This window comes from Colias croceus, chromosome 3, assembly GCF_905220415.1.
Source record: "Colias croceus chromosome 3, ilColCroc2.1".
NCBI lineage: Eukaryota > Metazoa > Arthropoda > Insecta > Lepidoptera > Pieridae > Colias > Colias croceus.
The window spans coordinates 3,915,979-3,936,827 of NC_059539.1; the positions used below are offsets into that span (position 1 = coordinate 3,915,979).

General features: G+C 35.5%; 1 protein-coding gene across 1 annotated transcript in view; it reads right to left on the reverse strand.

The window, feature by feature from the left end:
- The window catches only part of LOC123706424 (LIM domain transcription factor LMO4), an 84,621-nt gene continuing 63,772 nt past the window's right edge, over window positions 1-20,849 (reverse strand). The window contains exon 5 of the mRNA XM_045655696.1: window positions 1-1,511. The gene's annotated coding sequence lies outside the window, so the exon portion shown is untranslated. The remainder of the gene's footprint in view (window positions 1,512-20,849) is intronic.

Sequence of the window (20,849 nt, forward strand, 5' to 3'; positions counted from 1 at the left end):
TTAATTTACAAAATTTAATTTCTCCTGTCGCCATAACTTAGGCTAGATGCAATTTCTTTCTGTATAGATAAATGTTAAACTGGTAACACGGTAATTGTCTACGTGTATATGTTTATTCTTAACTTTACAACGAGAAGATATTTCGGAGACCACCAAGTCGAATGGTAAATAAATGGCAAGATACACTAAACGCTAACATTATGTACGAATGCAGTTATACAATACAAATCATAAATGATCCTACAATCTTTACACTTCTCTTTTATACAAAGAGTTCATACTTGTATTTCTGATGCACTGACAGTTGACACTAAATTTAAAACATATGAAACATGCACGATGTTTTATTAATGTACCTAAGAAATGTTAGCGTTTAATATTACATATACGATATTGTAAATACTTTAAAATTTGATTTTATCAACGAATATAATAGTAAATTGTAGTATATAGTACTATATACACAGAGAACATGAGTAACTCGAGTTAAATTTCATTGATGTTGGCATTCCGATTATTGCTACCAATTTTGCGTCTTAGAAGGTACAAGATGTGTCTACTTAAGTCTAAAACGTTTATGCTAGTATGTACAAATTTACTTTTATAAGAGACGCTATTCGAAGTTTAAGTAACAGCTCGTCAATTAAAAACGAAATAACAAATTTATTCGAGAAATATTTACATAGTAAGATTGGAAATCACAGAGATGCGTATAAAGAATTAAAATACAAAAGGTACTCTCACTGGCAAGAATTAACATAAACCGTCACTTGGCTAATATTACGTGCACTTCATTCAAATAAATGATAACGGAAGAATAGTCATTGTTTATAATCTTTCATAGTAAATTCCATATAATAATAATATAAAATAATTTATTTAATATTAAAATTATTTCGTTAATACAACATAAATTACACAGTAGAGTCGGGTACAAAATGACAAGATATACAACAAGCGTAGCTTCACATAACTGCTATTTTACGATATGCGATTTCATTTCCATTATTATCACTTTAAATACAAACAACACGCTTGTGTTTAACACATTCCTTAAGATTCTAAGTAAGAGAATCGAATGATTTATAGAGCAGAGTAAATTTTACATAAATTGCGATTTCACAACCAAAATTAAATACCAGTACAACCGCCATATTCAACGCGAATGTGAATGGTACTACACTCGTCGATATTAAGGGATCCCATAGTAGCATTCACATCGAGGTTTGACTATGAATTATAAATTAACAAGAGTCGAGTCGTCGCGCGGGGGCGTGTGACGTCGACTGCAGTTCTTTAGTCTTTGCACAACACTGTCACTCAGAGTCGTCGTCGCTTGCTGGTTTGCGAGGTTTGAGAGACGTGGTGAGGTCGAGCGCTGGCTCCATGGTACTGGTCTCCGGAGCGGGCCTGAAGCTGTGACTCGGCTGGCCGGCGTACGGGGGGTTCCAGCAGCTCGTGGTCGCGTCAGGTTTGACACTCGTTGCGCTCAAGTATGAGCAGGCCATCATCTGGAACAATGGAAGTGAAATTTAATAAACATAAAAGAATAGTTACCACTTATAACAATCAGATTTGCCATTAATTATAAATATTTCAAAAGAAACAAGTATCCAAGTATATTTATAAAATAATTAACATTATAGAAATAAAAATATGACAAACAAGTAATAAACATTTGTACAACATATTTCCACAATAAAAAAATGAAACAGTAACATAATCTAACAAAGTGTACCATAATAATTTACAAGAGCAATTTGGCACGTCAAAGATCATCTTTATGTATATTGTGAACGCAATCTCCGGGAGTAGATTGAAGTAAAACAGAGGTTACATAAATAATGAAATATGTAGGTGGTGTTATGAGATGAGGCCTAAAGAATTCGCGAGTGTCGGCTCGTCTAATCATGCTAATAGCCAATGCGCAGCTTCCCCCGCTTTAAGGCTTTTACGCTAATGTGGAGCGAGCGCAAGAGCAGTTGCCCTAAACGGGAACTTCACAGCTTTTATAAGTACCAGATAGGTTTGAAGTTTCAAATGTTTTTTTAAATTCGAAAATAAAAATCTTTCTGTCTATTTAAACACGATAAGAAATGTTCATAATTAATTATGAAAATAGAAACTAAGGACACTTCTAATGTTAGAGTAAACAAATATTTATGTTGGCTTTCTATACACCTCGAAGTTATTTTTTGGAGGTAAAAGGATTCCGAGCAATTTATGGGCTCAATAGACTATTATAACATTTTCATAGTTGATGTTGCAAACAAAGGTCCCCACACAATTGGCAATAGTTCGCGGAAACAGCTGCGCGTATACCGAGTGTTCTAACAATGATATTGTAACTTTAATATTTATTGCACTTGATGAACTCCGCGCAAGTTAGTGCAAGTAACTACCTACGTATAACCTGGCTTCGGGCACGCTATCCTCGCATAAAAAGACATGTATGAGACCATAGGTTTATGTGCCTTCTGAGTGCCTCAAAACAATGTGTACGACTTAATTAACCCGGTGCTCACAGTACGTATAGTGCATAATTAAACCCTTCACGTAAACGCTTTGGTTAATATGTTTAAGCGTCGCTATTGCTTTAGGAGACCTAAACTCTCCTATGAGAATAAACAATCGCTACGGGCGGCTCGTCCTGAGTTTCGCCGCACAAATGAATTAGTGGTGTTGTCCCCCCGCGCTGCCCCCGCCCGGTCTCTGCATAGGGCGGGGGTCATGTTGCGATTAAAATATAATTAGGCGCTCGGCAATTGTTTCGCCATCGAGCCAGGTGGCGCGGCCCGCTAGGTAAATTAAATAGCCGTATAGAGTTTCCAATTACGCTCGCGCGGCCGCGGCGATCGCTTATTGTCTAATAATGCCGATGAACAATATGGGGATCTTGTAGCTGATTAATTATAACGCGGGCTCAAGTCCGCAGGAAGCAGTCGGCATTTGATTGATACAGTGGGCGACGGGGGTCGATAACGCACGTGTAACGCGATATTAATTACGATCGCTGAGACACGGCAATAAATCACGCTCACCTAGTACTTTCGGCAATAATGAATTCAAACGGGCCGTAATTGCGTACCTAATTACGAGTGGACGGGGTTTAATTTATCACTGTCGGATTATGAATTAGAAATGGCGTTAATTAAACATGCATAATATCGTGGAGGCGACGTATTGTCGTGGACGGTGCGCCGCGGGCTACGCCGCGTAACAATTAGGTTTCAAACTAATACGGACGCTATTGAAACTTACCCGGCCGTGTGTGCTATTCTCTGCGGCAAGTGGATACAGTCGGCCGCGGCGGTACAAGCTTTCCATGGAAATTATCTGTTTGTGTTTTGGAATTTCTGTATTTTACATGATTTATCAATTAGGCGAGCGTTGTATTATGGATGCTCCCAATGAATTTAGATCTGTTGGAATAATGCGGCTTTGCTATTGAATTATTTCTACTTTAATTAAATACGTTTGTAATATATTTATTATTCATTGATTTGTTTGAAGATTGTTTAATATTTTAAGAGCTATGTGACAATAAAGCTTTGGATGGATATTTGGTTGAACATACGAGTACAGAAACTTATATGCAAATCATTATCAAAAAATACTGTAAACGCATTATTTCACATACGTGAGTAACTAGCCTTACACCAATACAATTTTATTAGAGGTAAACCATTTCATTACACGGCTAATTAAATTAGTTAGTTAGGAGTGAGGCCCTTGGGCGTTTCTTGTACACATAACACTATAATTGGGTGAGCCTTATATTCTTTATTGCTCTTAGTAAACGTGTTTAATATCTAACTTTAGATTGAGAGTAATGAACGCTGTACGAATGACCTTAGAAGACTGAGGTTGTTTCTTTGGTCTTATTAGATATATTTGATTTCTAATATAGATTTAAGAATAGGTAAATTAGCCACCTGGTTGAACTAGTATTTCTTAATGATTGGATTATAGTCGGACGTTTACAAGCTTTGAAATAATCATAGACTGATCAGTGAATTTGTAAACATAAAATTTTTGTTGTGACTTGTGAAATGTATCTGTGGTGATTTTCTTAATACATAATTATAATGATTCTAGATACATTCTACATCATATTACACGCTAGAAACATGGAACTACAAACTAGTAAAATGGAAATTATTAATTTAATGTTATGCTTGCAATGTTAGATGGGTAGATTATATTATTTCTTCATGTACACGATACGTTGATAAAGAAGCTGTCAAGATCCGAAGCAAGTTTAATGGTGTTCAGGTGGACTCAGATTTCGATCATTACAGATGCACTGTGAGAGTCTGGGGGTCGTGGTCAGGGCGGTCAGTTTGTGTAGATTATTTTAGATAATGCTTAAATGGAATTATCTGGTTTTAGGGGTTATAGAGGCTTTGAAAATAAATGAAATTATTTACATACCTACTACTTACGTAAAGCCATTTACAATTTTTTATCTCGAATTTAATAATAATTTTAATATTTTTCTAGATCTTACTCTGTTTTTCAAATCTCTCATTAGATATAGATAATCATAATATAATAAGTCTACTAGATACTTATACGATGTTTCTAGACAACACGATTATATTGTTAACCGTCCACTCGGTTCCACGCACGACCATAATGGCGATGTTGAAATCGGTCCAACGCGCTCAATAGTGTACAGGACTACAGCCCATCGGTATCCCATTAACTAGTTGGACAAACATAGACGTATCCCCGGAATAAAGACGGGACACTATTATACGACCAGTTCCAGAAAGCCATTAAACCTGTCTTTATGTTTACTTAAATAAAGCACTCTATTAAGGGTTGGTTTATTGATTGGATCAATGTTTTGTATGGGATAAAAACTTACGTATATTTTTAGGTTGTAAAACACGCAGATGACACATTTGTGTGTATTTTTATCTTAATTCTTAGGATATCTATTTCTGTCCTACAATTATTGCGGTACATAAAGATTGTATTTGTTCAAACTGCTAATTATTTTGCGTCTATAAACATTATTATTTATTTGTCCTGGTTTACGTCAAATATGATATGGATGGGTTTTTTTAGAGAAACATATTTCTTCACGTTTCTATGCAATAAATGTAGTTCTATATAATCAATTAAATAACAATACTATTGTTCCTTTCTGATTCCACAATTCGTAATTCATTTCAACAACGTCGCAAATTTTCCACAGTTTCCCGCCAAAACTGAATAGATACAAACGGTAAACATTAGGGACGTCACACTAAACGGTATCAAAACTGTTTATACAACGATGGGACCAAGTTCGCGAGACAATGCCGCGACCGCAGCTAAATAATTTAATAGTGCTCATACCGTAGAGCCAACAATCGCCTGCTATTGGGCTTTGCGTTTGCTAAATTGTACTAATGTTTGAATAATTGATAGGTATTTTGTATATAATGAATGTTTGCATTGTTTATTGTATCTGTTGTGTGGGTCGGGGTCTGTCCGATTAGTTTGTATGCGATAGTAAGGATAATTGTTTGGAGTTTATGGGGAATTACGTCATAGTGTTTGTGTTGTTGCCAATTACGACAGTTTCTAATAATAGGTTCTCAATAATAATTACTGAATTAATATTATCAAAATTTATAAGCATTACAAATATTTCCCAAAACTCTAAAGTATTGTGTGTATATTTCTGCTATAAAAAGTTTGTAATTAAATCTGAATAAGTATGAAGATACTCGACCAGACCAAGGCTCTCAGACGGTAATGATCACAAAAGTGGTCAACTACAAACAAACTTGATACCTGAAGTTATTTTTACAGAACTGAAAAAATAACAAGCGAAAAATAATTACAGAGACGGCGAAGTTTCGAGAGGCCGCAGATAATTATTGAGGAGGTCCTTTGTAAAGTTTCGCTAGCCTGTAGTGCTGATTTTGACGTCATCTATCGCCATTTGGACTAAATACGTGGGTTCTAAACTATGGTTCTAGATAATTATATAAATAGAAACATTGGCGGTAGAGCCAGTACAAAGAATTGTTTTCATAAAATTTAATGTCTACATTTCAAGAGAGCTTCTAAGAAACGGATTATAGTTCATATTTTAGAAAGCCTTCATTGTAATGGAATTGTTCTGAATTAAAACATGTTTTGGTGACCTTAATTTCGTAGTAGGTATAGTGCTCGGTTACTGAGGTGAAAATAATCATTTTTTTTGTATAATTTTATAAAGATGTACCTAAGGGCAAATTATAGGAAGAAAGTTTTGTGTAGCAAATAGAGCAACGGAAAATTTACGAAAAATAATATATTTTATGCTTGAAACTTTGAAATATAAATTGGTCTGTTGTTATTACTTTTTTAAATAAGTTATATGTTTGGTATTAAAATTACTTTACTATTCTATAATGAAACTGAAAGCCTATTACATATATTGTGAAATTAATGTTAAATTAAATAAGTTTAATAAATCATAGCCAAAGTTTTCCCACAAATCCGCCATTATTCAAAGTTAGCCGCGAATACAATTAGGCATCCGTACATTCGTTTAGCAGAGATATAGCAAAGAGAGATACGAAGTGATAATACAGGGTGGATATAAATTAGGGCGGCATGGGGTAGGTAGCGTGCAGGCCGGCCGTTTGTCGCGTCGCGTGCGCGCGCGCTCATTCCGTATTCATGCCGTCGCGGCACGCGATGCGATAGCTCCTCGTGTACGCATTAATCATCGCTCGTCTTCAGTTTCAGGATGCCCGCTTTATTGATATCTTTGTACGGTATGTGTGACAAACGTTTACGTTTTCATTGCTTTGTAAATACCTCGTCATTAATATAAAAATTCGTTTGTCAACGATAATGTTCTTACTTAATTAATTATTCCATAAATGCCCGATAAATCTATTGAATTCCCACAACATTATTTTAATTGAACATTAATAAATAACAATCCAGTTACCATCATTTGAATAATTCCCAATAAGCGTTCAAGTCTTTACATGAAAGCCGCAGTTTCAGTAACAGTTTATTATTAATAAAATTGGGTCGGTTTGTGTGCGGCTCCGGCGGCGCAGCCCGTAACGATGCCCGCTCGTTATCGGCCGGCCGGTCAGCGCCGCGGAAAATTCGCCCGAAACTGACGCGCGTGAAAATTTAATGAACGGCCGGACGCTAGTTAACTAAAAGGTAAAGTGCACCCTCTTGACGTGTTCGGTAAATATTAATAGTGAGTGTGCTAGCGTAAGCCATTAAAAATGCACGAGTCCGCGGACACGGAGCCCCGGTAGTGTTCATTAGCCTAGTAGAGGGACACGCGTCCCTCCCAAATTAACTATCGCGATATGCATTCGTCGTTCGCTCGATGACACAACTTTTCCACCGGCAACACGATGCCGTTTCTTTCCGCCGGTTACGCTCCGTGATTATAGAATTCGCCCAATAAAATGCGACGTTCAATATCCAAGTTCCGCGAGCCCGTTCTCTCCGCGCTGGAAACACTTCTTGAGCGGAACAAGTTTCGTATCCAAACCATTTTAAAACTCTTACGACCACTATTAAGGATAATAGAAACTGTCTAGCTCGAACGATGAGTCAAGGAATTATGTGTTCTGTTGGAATGATCGAAGTTGGACGTTCGTTCTGTTTTATTTCGCGGCAGATTAAGGAAATCGGGGAAGGTTTGGCTGAAGGGAGTGTTTGTTACAGAGTAATGAGGATCGTTAATTATGTATCGCAAGGTGCGTTGCCGTTTCAATTCGAAACGGTTGGTCTCAAGCTCTCATGAACGAGGTCAAGGGTTCGCAGCTCTCAACTTTTAAGGGCTGCCAAATTAATGAGGCACTCCTTTGTAATAAAGATATAACAAGAACTGCGCACGCGAAGCCTACTGCCTTCGATGTCATTAGAGGCGTCGCGAAGTCTCGACGTGAGTCGTTATCGCTTCTCTAAACAACTGCGCTTTATTATTTTCAAATGAATTTCTCAAACTAAATGATAGGAAGGAGCGTCGTTAGTGATCTTAATTTAAGGATGCGAGGTATAGCGTAGTTAGAGATTCGCTGGTTTCTAAGGGTGTCAAATATTGTATTAACTAAAATGAAAACAAAGTAAAATGTCTTTAAAAACACATTATGTGATTTTTTTAATAATAATAATTTATTATATATATATTTTTTAAAGAGAAAACTACTGCTATAATGAAAATATGTTAAGAGCCCATGATTTTGAAAGTTTAGGCATTTTAGGCGCTGAGACGGCTCGCGCCCGCGTTCCGCAGGAGCCGGCGCGACATGAACTCCGGTGACCTATGGAGACGGGCGAGCACGCCACAGTATAAATAAATCAGTAGTTCGATTTTATTTGCTATCGTAGGAATGTTGTTGATAAATAAATTTACTATTTATCCTATACCATTAAACGAGCAATATTTGCATATTTATATATTTGTTTGTATATATACAGTGTGGAAATTTTCGATGTGCCCTGAAAGGAAAGTACTTGAAATACTAGGGATAGCAAATTTTTCTGAAAGGAAACATTCCTTTTTCAAATTTTATTTTATTATTCAAATCGATAGAACAATATAAAAGATAATTTATTGTTAATTTCTCGTTTCTTATTGTAGCATCAACATCATCTAAACATAAAGAACGCTTCTGGTTTATTGGTCTTTAATTTTATAAATACATTTAAAGTTTAAAATGAAACTCTCGTTCTGGATACATCAATAATTTATTTTCTTCTGAAAATATTGGTAATAATAATTAAAAGTAAAACAAATAAAAAAGGCAAAATAATAATTGAATTTTGTAAATTGAAGTCTTGCACCGCAAACATGTTTAAGGACGTTGTCACATCTTAATATATGTATATCTTAATATCTTAATCCTACTAATATTATAAATGCGAAAGTTTGTATGGATGTATGTTACTCTTTCTTTTTATATGTTTGTTACTCTTTCACGTAAAAACTACTGAACCGATTACAATGAAATTTAGCACACATATAGAGGGTAACTTGGATTAACACATAGCATAGTTTTTATCCCGGAATTCCCACGGGAACGGGAACTGTGCCGGTTTTCCTTTACAAACGCGGGCGAAGCCGCGGGCGGAAATCTAGTACATATAATATCTGCGTTACTCAAATTTAGGTATCTAATAACGTCGCAACGTGGTGCGCGGGAACATCACGCTCACGTAAACATAGCACATTCCATTTTATAGACCATCTTCAAACTTGATATTATATTATTTTTATTGAAATTGATTCTAGAAGATTACTGGGAACTTTAAAAATTCATTTTGTCTTTTTTATTAGTAGGTACGATCCTGATAAGTATGTTAGTGTATTCAACCAACTTAAAAAAGTGTGACTATTTTACAACAATTTGAATAATAATCAATTAATGAATTGTATTATTGTATACAATATCGAAGCTTATTAAGAAATGTATAAAATACTTTTTTATGAATTATTAATTATTATCATACATCATAATATTATGTTACCGGTAATATATTAAACCCTTCTTAGAAAATGTTTGTTATTCCGAGAAACGTTCGGAATGAAATTTCAAATTATAATCGTCACATTACCTATGATATCTTTAAATCTGAACTTTTCCTAAGTAGCAAATGTGGGTGGTTTTTGGGGTAGCGATTAACCAATATGAAGTCAAAACTAAAATCCAAGATGGCGCCGACGAAAATTTTAAATGTTTTCGTCATGGGTGTCATTTTCAAAGAGTTGGAGTAGCTATTAATAAATATGAGGTCAAATCTAAAATCCAAAATGGCGCCGACGAAAATTTGACATCATTTCGTCACGGGTGTCATTTTCATGGTTTTTGGGCTAGATATTAACCAATATGAGGTCAAAATCAAAATCCAAGATGGCGCTGAGGAAAATTCGACATCTTTTCGTGATGAGTGTCTTTTTCATAGTTTTTGGGGTAGCTATTTACCAATGTGAGGTCAAAACTAAAATTCAAGATGGTGTCGACGAAAATTTTACATCTTTACGGCATGAGTGTCATTTTCAAGGTTTTTAAGACAGCTATTTACAAATCCCCAATGTTACCGTGGATAATTAGGTATATTTTTCTTACTCCTTTAAAGTAAACATAAATAAAATAACAAAAACGTTTACAACTACAGTTTTGTAGACAGTCTTAAAAACAATTTTAAAGAACATTGAAATGCATATTTAGTAATGTAATATATATGTTACCGGAAATGTATGAAATCAAGGAATTGTATACAATTCCTAGGAAATGTGTACAATTCCGATACCATTTAGGAAATGTATAAAATATTGTTTAAAAAACTATTTAATGCATGCATATCCTAGGAAATGTATAATCTTCCTAGGAATTGTAAACAATTCCTTTATCGTATTTCCTAATACGAATGTGTAAAGTAAATGCTTTCTGTAATAAAACACGTTGTTATTTTTTTTATTATAGCTCTTATTGATACAATCGGGTAACAGTCATACCGTAAAATTGTAATAATATTATGTTCATATTATTATCTTCGATCGTTCGATCTTCGTTGACGGAGCCCCGCTTCGCGGGGCTCCTATGTCTGTGTAGTTTTTTTTTAACAAACCTAACCTAACCTAACCTAACGGCTAACCTAACCTAACTTTGAGGGCGAATATCTCGGCTATTTTTGATTCTAGAGAAAAGTTGTTCCTATAAAACATGCTTATATAAGCGTAATCTTTACGATAAAACAATAATAAATAGGTGTTATAATGATACCAACTCCATCAAAATTTTTTAAGTCCTGCGCCCCCTTTGCTTTAGTCCAACCCTTGCCTGCGACATATCAATATCTTAAATGTTTTACATTTCCGATAGCTATTTAGGAATTGTATAGATTTCCTAGGAAATGTGTATAAAATAATTTATTTCACACATTTCCTTACAATTTTAGGAATTGCATACATTTCCTAGGAATTGTATGTACAATGACGGATTACATACATTTCCTGTAACATATATAAAACGTAACTCTGTGGCAATCATGTTAATATTCTAACAAATATATTCGCTTAACTTTTTTTAAAATAAAGTTCATCTAAAACATTAAAACGAAGAGAATAAAATAATAAAGAGCGTGTGTGCCGAGATAACGTGTCAGAAGTGAAACTTCTTTGGCGAGATTTATAGATACCAAAATCACCGCCTTGCTCCATAACATGACAGTTGCAGTATTACCATGACGCGTTCATGAAATTTTTACTCTCAATGCGTCTAAAGAAGTTTCACTTCAAAAGGCTATTATCTGTGTACAGTTCCACAGAATTTGAATTCTGCTCGAAAAATATGTAAACGGTTGTAAGAAAAATATACCAAATTATCGACGGTTACATTGGGGATTTGTTAATAGCTGTCTCAGAAACCTTGAAAATGACACCCATGCCGAAAACATATAAAATGTCCGTCAGCACCATCTTGGATTCTAGTTTTGACCTCATATTGGTTAATAGCTACACCAAAAACCATGAAAATGACACCCGTGACGAAAAGATGTAAAATTTTTGTCGGCGCCATCTTGGATTTTAGTTTTTACCTCATTTTGGTTAATAGCTACCCCAAAAACAATGAAAATGACACCCGTGACGAAAAGATGTAAAGTTTTCGTCCGCGCCATCTTGGATTATAGTTTTGACCTCATATTGGCTAATAGCTACCCCAAAAACCATGAAAATGACACCCATGACGAAAAGATGTAAAATTTTCGTCGGCGCCCTCTTGGATTATAGTTTTGACCTCATATTCGTTAATAGCTACCCCAAAAACCATGAAAATGACACCCATCACGAAAATAAGTCATATTTTTCGTCGGCGCCATCTTGGATTTTAGTTTTGACCTCATATTGGTTAATAGCTACCCCAAAAACCATGAAAATGACACCCATGACGAAAAGATGTAAAATTTTCGTCGGCGCCATCTTGGATTATAGTTTTGACCTCATATTCGTTAATAGCTACCCCAAAAACCATGAAAATAACACCCATCACGAAAATAAGTCAAATTTTTCGTCGGCGCCATCTTGGATTTTAGTTTTGACCTCATATTCGTTAATAGCTACCCCAAAAACCATGAAAATGACACCCATCACGAAAATAAGTCAAATTTTTCGTCGGCGCCATCTTGGATTTTAGTTTTGACCTCATATTCGTTAATAGCTACCCCAAAAACCATGAAAATGACACCCATCACGAAAAAAAGTCAAATTTTCGTCGGCGCCATCTTGGATTGTTGTTTCATAAAAATAATATTTGTCATACTCATACAGATCAACCAACATCATAATAGTCTTCCTACAGACTAGTACTTCAAAACTTTGCCGCTATTCCTATTCAACAACCCATAAAAAAGAGGGTCTCAGGCAAGGTAATTTTTAAAACATAATTTTAAATCTATACATATAATAAATCTGTAGAAGGGTCAATTCTGTACATTGAAAATATTGAAAAAAATTACTAGCAGGGGGTGTTACTGGATCGATACCAAACCCAAATATGTGATTAAAAAAAATTTTGTCTGTCTGTCTGTCTGTCTGTATGTGAAGACAATGAAGACATCACGTGAAAACTACCGGTTCGATTTCGATGAAACTTGGTATAATTATACATTATTATCCTGGGCGTAAAATAGGATACTTTTGATCCTGGAAAAATACGTAGAAAAAAAATTGTTCTGTAGTAGGTACCGCGAACACACGTTGCGTATTATTATAGACCTAGCCGTATTTGAGTCCAATAGATATTTATAAGATGTCATTGTCCGAGTTACTCAAAATGGAGAAATAAACCATCCACGCAAAGACCGACATCCGCGCGGACAGAGTCGCGGGCGGAAGCTAGTTACAAATAATTGTAATATGAAACTTGTGTTGATTTGAAGAATAAAATAGAAAATTTTATTTTTTTACATTTTTAGTTCTTTCGATTCCCGGCCGAAGAAAATGAATTTTTGAAAATCTTTGAATGCAGGTCTATTTCTTTTTAAAAATAAAGGAATGTTTCCTTTCAGCAAAATTTGCTATCTCCAGTATTTCTAGTACTTTCACCCAGGGCACATCGAAAATTTCCACACTGTATTTACAAACAAATTTACAAACAAATATACATATATAAATATGCAAATATTGCTCGTTTAATAGTATAGATTAAGAAGTTAATTTATTTACACCAACAATAGGTAATAAACTAGATATTTTCCTTTTATCAAAGCAAAGATTTATAAAAGAAATTAACAAAATTCACATACAATTCGGCTTTAGTACTAACACGCAAGTCCAGACAACCACACATTCACATCACACTAACACTCACACACACATACACACACTCACACAAAGGGAGATTTCAGATTTAACTGTTTAATTATTTATTAACCTTTCTTTCTGTATTATATAATTCACCAAAACATGGAAAACACTCCTTCCTGATATGTCATTTAAAAAATAACTCATTTATCTAGCTGTAAGTATCTTGTTTTGTAATCTTAATTGGCTCATAGTTCTGTATCAATATATTAAGAAATGTTATTTACTGTAATGCTGTATGATTACGAAGAAATAAATAAATAAATAAAATTAAACTACTGATTTATTTATATTGTGGCGTGCTCGCCGTTGTACTTGCCGCTCGGTTCTAATTAAAACGAGCGGCGACTACAACGTGGTCGGGAGCAAAACTAGCACAGGTCCTCCCTCGATGACGTCCGGTTGGACTTTGGTGGCACTGGCGTGGTGCGCGCGAGTCGTAATTTACGTATTATATTTTATATAAAAAAAATAAGGGCTAAATTATATATCTATCCAAAAATTCTTCTGTAAAACCTGATTAGTAAATGAAATGTAAAATTTTCATAAAAATAGCGTTTCCCTAATTCGCATAAAACTGTATCTGCTTTCAAAATCGATGCAACTTCTGATTTTTTTTTTATCGAGTTAAATGTTTAATATTGTGTTTCTATCCAAAAATTCCACTAGATCAAACGTTTATCTGTACTATATATTTTTTTAGGATTTTAAATATGATGATTTCTTTGAAAAAAACATGATTTAGAAACATGAATTTCGTATCAAGGCCCCTTAATGAAATACTACTATTACCATCATGTTTATAAAATTTTATAGTATGTAGTAACGTGACGAGTAAACTTGAAAGTTTATCAACACCTCTAAAAATTACGTATCTTATCTTACCATAACATACACCGGAAACAAAAACGCACAGTTTATACGTCATGATCTCACGAATCGCATTCCATCAGTTCGGGGAGAGATTACCACAGGGTGGCTTGCGGCCTGGGGTTTCTAAGTCGCGGCTAATTGGATGAGCCCGGCCAGGCCCAATTAGCACCGCTGTGATTCATTTTAATCGAGCTCTCATCACTGCGCTCGCGGATTAAGCCTTACAATCTCACTTTCGCTATGACATAGATCTCGATACCTGTTGCGAGGAATAGTTTATTGGTTTGATTTGTACGAAATTGCGTTCGGAAATGAGAAAAATTTTATTATGTAAAAATATTATTAATAATGATGTCAATGAATATTAATTCTATGATTGTATTTCCTATTTTCATGTAATTCTCAATATAAAAAAGAAATAGTAGGAAAAGTATTGATTACAGTTTAGTTGGCACAATATCTACTATCCAATTTTGTAGAAATATTAATCATTTTATCATAGTCTTATATTTAAATATAAATATATATAGGAGTGTATTATAAAAAAATTTTTTCATTTTTTTTTCATTTCAAAAATATCAATCACATTATCAGATTCCAAAAGTGCCCACTAAAAGAGAACACCAATAACATTTCCCGCCCAAACAAAAGTTAACCGATATTATACGAACGCAGCACTAGGCAGTACGCAGTAGGCACGTATCCGTCAATCCGGTTACGTTGTTCATAATGCTCACAAGATTGAATTCGGCGAGCCTACCGTTTTCCATTGCGAAATGCATTCAATCGACGCATCAAGTCGTATACGTCCATTAACGGGCGAGTTTACAAAACACGGTGCGAGAGAGGGACGACAAGAGAAACCACTTCCGCGATGAGATGGCGCACTTCCTGTGATTGAGCCGAGCCCGTGATATCCTTTTTTCCTCGCAATAAGCTATTAGTGAATGCTTAAGTGCATGCGCTTTAAGAAGTGCCATAAAATGTGCTCCCCAAATATTTATAGGCTATCATATACATGGACCAACTTGTCTTGAATTACTTGGACGTATTTTTTATAGCTGACACGTAATACTCTTTCGTTCTGAAAGCCTTTTTATCTCAACTGGATATTATCATTACAAAACAGCGAAATAAAAAAGGAAACAACACTGCAATACACAAAACACAAACGCAAAATGCAAATTAAGAGCCGGTAATAAAGTCTCTAAAACAACACTTGTCTTAATGTATGTTGTCGAGTCTAACAGAATAGACCATACGAGCCGTAAGCCTAACACAATCGTATATGCAGTTGTCGGCACCAGAAATGAATGTTGTACCACCCCGTGTAATTTCCACTTCAACCCGTCCCCATCTCTCTCGCTCAGCTAAGTAATGACTTAGATTCATTCTCAGATAAATAGCAAATTGAATGTGTTGGTATCTTGTTTCAAATAAAACTTAATATATTAAGTATGGACGTCGAATTATAAACAACATCACACGAACTCGGAGAAAAGTGCACTTAATGAAACTATAGTCTGTCTATAAGAACTTTTACCACACGTATTTAGAAACGTAAGCTCGTTCCGAAATGGAAAAACAGGTCATTTTGGGTGCAACGAGCATCGTTAAGACTATGTTTTAAAACTAATCCCGCGGGTAATAGCCGGTTGCGCCGATAACCGGCGAACGTTTACAATGTTTTGGCTGCTCGTATTTTTTGGTTGGTTTTACGGTCGGGGAATATGAAAAGTTTTGAGAGGCTCTCGCGGCGAGGCGTAAAGGCGGTTTACGATGCGTCTTCAAGTTGAATGCGCCACATGTTTGCGTGTAGCGCTGAATTGCTGAATTTCCACGCGGTAAAACCGCATTACACATGCTATGATCTGACCATGAAAATTTTAAACGCTGCAATTCAAACTAAAAGGTTTTCTGTGGCGGCAGTAAAAAGGATAACGTTGAATTTTTTATGGAATTCACTTTTTCTATTTACACGAGCGAACGTTTGTTTACTTTTAAAGGACTTTAATGGGGTCCAGCTGCAAAAATGTTCTCTAAACCGAGACCGCATCTTATAAATTCCCGATTAAATTTTGGATACGAGCGCCAATGAACACAAATTCCTAGAGTCGGTTAGGAGCCCATAAACGAACGTATTATCCATGTAAGGCGGAATAGCCGTTGCACAATTAATTGTTTCATTTTGGGAAACAATTCCCGCTCCTCATTCAATTAAGAGCGGCGAGTGCGGGCAGAGGGAGACGTCGGGGGCTCTCCCGCTCATGAGACGGACGTATTAATAGCGCCTGCAATATTGATATACTCGTATCGTATCCTACCTACCGCCCGAATACGATATTGTTTGTTAGCGAATTCGATTTGTGTCGATCATAAATCTTGCGCCTTATGTGAATTTCGACTTGATTGAATTCGAACGGAGGGACATTTCTTGCCGAACGTAATTTAAAAACATTTATCTATTTGTTTGTTTCATTTCGTAATGAGCGTGTGTGAGGCGAAGTCGACGCGGGACACAATTAGCAAAAACACACAGAATTAAGGTAGACAAATACTGGAAGCGAGACGCACGATGGCATGCTCTCTGAATTTTATATCATGCATTCGTTATTCATTGTGTTTGTCAAGAAAATTACTGCGAACCTTTTAATATAACTTGTAGTCGCTCAAACGGGGCTACAAATTGGAGTTCTTGAACAAGTTCGCAAGTCACGCTTTAACCTTAGCGATTATTAGTACCCGCGTGTCAACTGGCGAACAAATTTAATTTGCCGCTGTATTATGCGGATCATTAAGCGTATTGAGTTATATTAATTAAACAAGTTTTAATTTAAAATAATTGCTGCCGTAATTTATACCCGGGTTGACTTTAATCAAAACAATAATACGAATATGAATAGGGACCTTAATTTCTCAGTTTATTTCGGCCTAGCATAAGCGTGTTTAAAAAGATAGAAGAAAAGCCCATTTCATTATTCAAATAAGCAAATTTTAAAGGATCGTAATACATTAGAGATTTTAATTAATTAAGCTAATGTATGTAATTCAATTAATAAAAAGATACGTGACGTAGCGAGGCTTTCAAATCAGCGTTCTTAGTTGAAGATTCGAGAGCAATCTGTTAGATTGGTTCATTAAGACCTCCATTAGTGGAGTAATGAGTCGCGATGCATGTTGTTGGGACGACTGCGAGTAAACGAACGAGTACTCAATGGAAAAAACGCGCGGAAAACGCTCTATACTTAAATCTTTAGGGCTACGCACGTTTTTTACTGCGTAGGTATACCCCATTATATTGGGTCTTATTAAAAATAACTGGCTTATTGTATGTTATTAAGTATCTGCGGAAAACGTTGTTGTAATATTTTTCATCTAAATAAATATAGATAGGTAGATTATTACTTTTTTGTCTAAAATGTCTGTATTACTTTGCTTTGTATATTCATAAAAAAATGGTTTTTGAGAGGTAATTAGGTAATATATAGTGCACATGAGAACCTAATCAAAATAATCTCCTATACACTCCTGGTAGAAATCTACCACATTCCATAGCATTAAGCCAGCAATCCATAGCCATACAAGCGTCACGGCCGTCCGTGTATAAAGCGCCTGACGTTTAAGACCAAAATTAGCTGCAGCTTGGAAGATTCCGAGTATGAATGCAGGTCGGGTGCTGTCCATTAGCCTAATTGGAGAAGCGGGTTGTGGTGCCACCTCCTCTTTGTTATCGTCGTGCTATTCGACTGGATAGGAAACGAATAACGTAGTGGATTCGCTTGTTTAATTTTATAACGGTTTGGTGAGGTGTATGGGTTTTTTTTTTATATAAATTAGATATGTATGTTTAGGGTTAGGGGTTTAAATATGATTTGTATTAACCAAGCTTTATATTAGGAATGCTTCTTGTAAATTATAATATAATAAACACGTTAATTCACAAAATATGAATTTAATTTTAATTAAATATAATAATTGCTTAAAATACTATTCCCGTTTTTGGCCCCATTTATTATGTTAAAATAAAAATTATTAATGTTAATTATTCAACACATTTTGAATTAAATTTATAAAAGCTACACGAAATATCAAAAGTCGAAATATGAAAAATTGTTGTATTTTTTAAATTAATACGTACGCCAATCTCTTTAGTTAAACCGACAAAAAATATAAAACGAGCCAATCACTTCATTAATATTTCATATATTCTTTTTCGCCGCAGTGCTGCGAATTTTATAAGGAAATAGGTCGCAGATTGTAGGCGGTAACAGCAACTACATATTTTATATCGCAAAGTGGTAGCGGGCTGGAAGCAGGCATCTTCAATACTTTGGTCGCACTGAAAGTTCTCCAACGCTGTTTTTTATTGCGCGAAATTTAAATGCATTTTTGATGTAAGGAGATGACATGCGGACGTCCGCCCTGCGCCCCTCGGCTACGTCCTATAATTTTCCAAGTTGGACTTCACTACGGTATTAAGAGTTGATTGCTTCAAGAAACTTGAGACATTTTGGCGTATTCTTTAGATTCCCAGGATGCTGCGGTGCGGTGTTCGTCTTTGTTGTACATAATACAGTAAGCAATAATTTGGAAATTTTTCAATTTTGTTTAGACCTCCACTGCGTGTTTGTTTAATGAATATTTTTATGAATTTCCGAGGGAGCTTTTCTAAGGTTTATTAAAATATTTTAGGAAGAGAACTTTTAGTATAAATGTCGATTTATTTAAAGAAATAGAACGTAATATTTGTAATTAAAGAGAAGTATTGAGTTGGGCCTGTGACACGACAATACGTTTAGAGGCAGGTAGCAACTCCACCACGGATTGACTTCCTCCAATAGTTTTTAGCGCTTGCTAAAAGGATTGCCGTGTTCCATTGACGCTTCTCCGTAGTTTTCCTTGAGTTCTTATTTATGGCCATTTTAATAATAGTGTTTTGTATTGCTTTATGTTTTATATAAGTTACTAGTATATTTTTTTCTGTAGGTGTGTGAATGAAGTTTTCATATTCAAAGACTTCTTTCCTCCTTCAAATAAATCCTGAAACTATTATGCATTTTACAATTTGAAAGCTTAAAACTTTTTATTGTAACAAAATATTTGCAGGTGCAGTAATTAAAACATATCATTATGGAAAGTAAAAATATGCAAGGTGAGGTGTGGGCGGTAAGTTTGCAGTATTTAATATATAGTCGGTAATATTGCGGTAATCGAGCCGTGTAATAATTAGTTCAGCCGCAAGTGATTGTGCGAGGTGATAGCATTGTTTTCGACCAACATTTTTGCATATTTTCAACGCCCGTCGGAAATTAGTGTTCGATGCGTGCATATTTTTCGTTGTCGGGGAAAATGTAATATTATATTTAAGGCACCTGCCGTTTATGGAGTTAAAATTGTGAAAGTTTGTTTACCACAATACACTATACAGCGATATATAATGTCTAATGTTTAACAAATAAGCTTAAAAGTAAACTGTGTTCTCATACGTAGTAAATCACAGAAGCAGAGTAATAAAATTCTCCACCGAAATATCGTATCAATTACGAAGTGGCTATGAAATCGACCATAAGCGTATTATTCGACAATTTAACAGAAAATTAAAGTAGAGCCGCAAACCGCGGACGTCATTTCGCTATAGTTTGTCCAATTTATCAGTGCCCAGAGTCGTTGGGAAATAATCGTAATCGAAGCGAGCATTGCGCCGAACAATATGGGCCGATGTCGGCCTCTCTAATTGGCCCTTACCTGGAGCGCACTCGAGAATGATAAAGCCCCCATTAGCTGCCCTATTATTTACCTACTCGTCATTAGCGTAGACTTCATTAGGATAACGAGATAACGGAGCTGAGACTCGAGTAGGGAGCCCGTGCCGTATTTTTGGTGTTTTTGAACGGGATGACAAGAAATCCGTGAGAGCTATCGAACGACGGACGCAGGCCAATTATTGTCGGCTTATCCTTGAACGTTAGCGCACTTAAAATGACGAATACTCGAAATTTATGACGCGCGAAACGGCCATAGAGCACCGACGCGCGTGTCATTAAGATTTCGATCGTAACGCCGAAACAGTGTGGTTTCATTAAGCCCATCGACAAAAAACATGCCGAATTTATTGTTAATTATAAAACTCTGGCGGTGAACATTAACTTGGAGATACGATGGCCGATAGCGGCCAGCCTATTTATTTATTATTTAGATATCCGCCGGTGCGGTCACGACTCCATATTGTTTCGCTGTAATGGCATTAATGACCTCGGTTAAAAGTTGAAGTGTTAATTTGATTTAAAATTATGCCCGCGATTACGATCTTTACGTGCAAGTTTTACCCTAAGCTTTAATTACGATCCCTGATGGAATTGCTGTGATATGTTTTACCTTCATATTGCCGTACCTTAAACTGGGCTACGTTATGAGTTACTTTTTGCAATATTTAACGAAAATAAAGAAGCATTTTTTTAGACGCTTGGTTTTGTTTTAGCGGGACGATTTGGTGTTACATTTAATATTATAAAATATTCACTAAATTTAATTTATAAGCGTGTAAAATTACTATTAGTTTTCGTGTTTCTAGAAAAATGAATGAATAATAAATAAAAGGCAAAGAAGCTCGTAAAGAAAAACGCTAACTTATAACGATAGTTTAGTA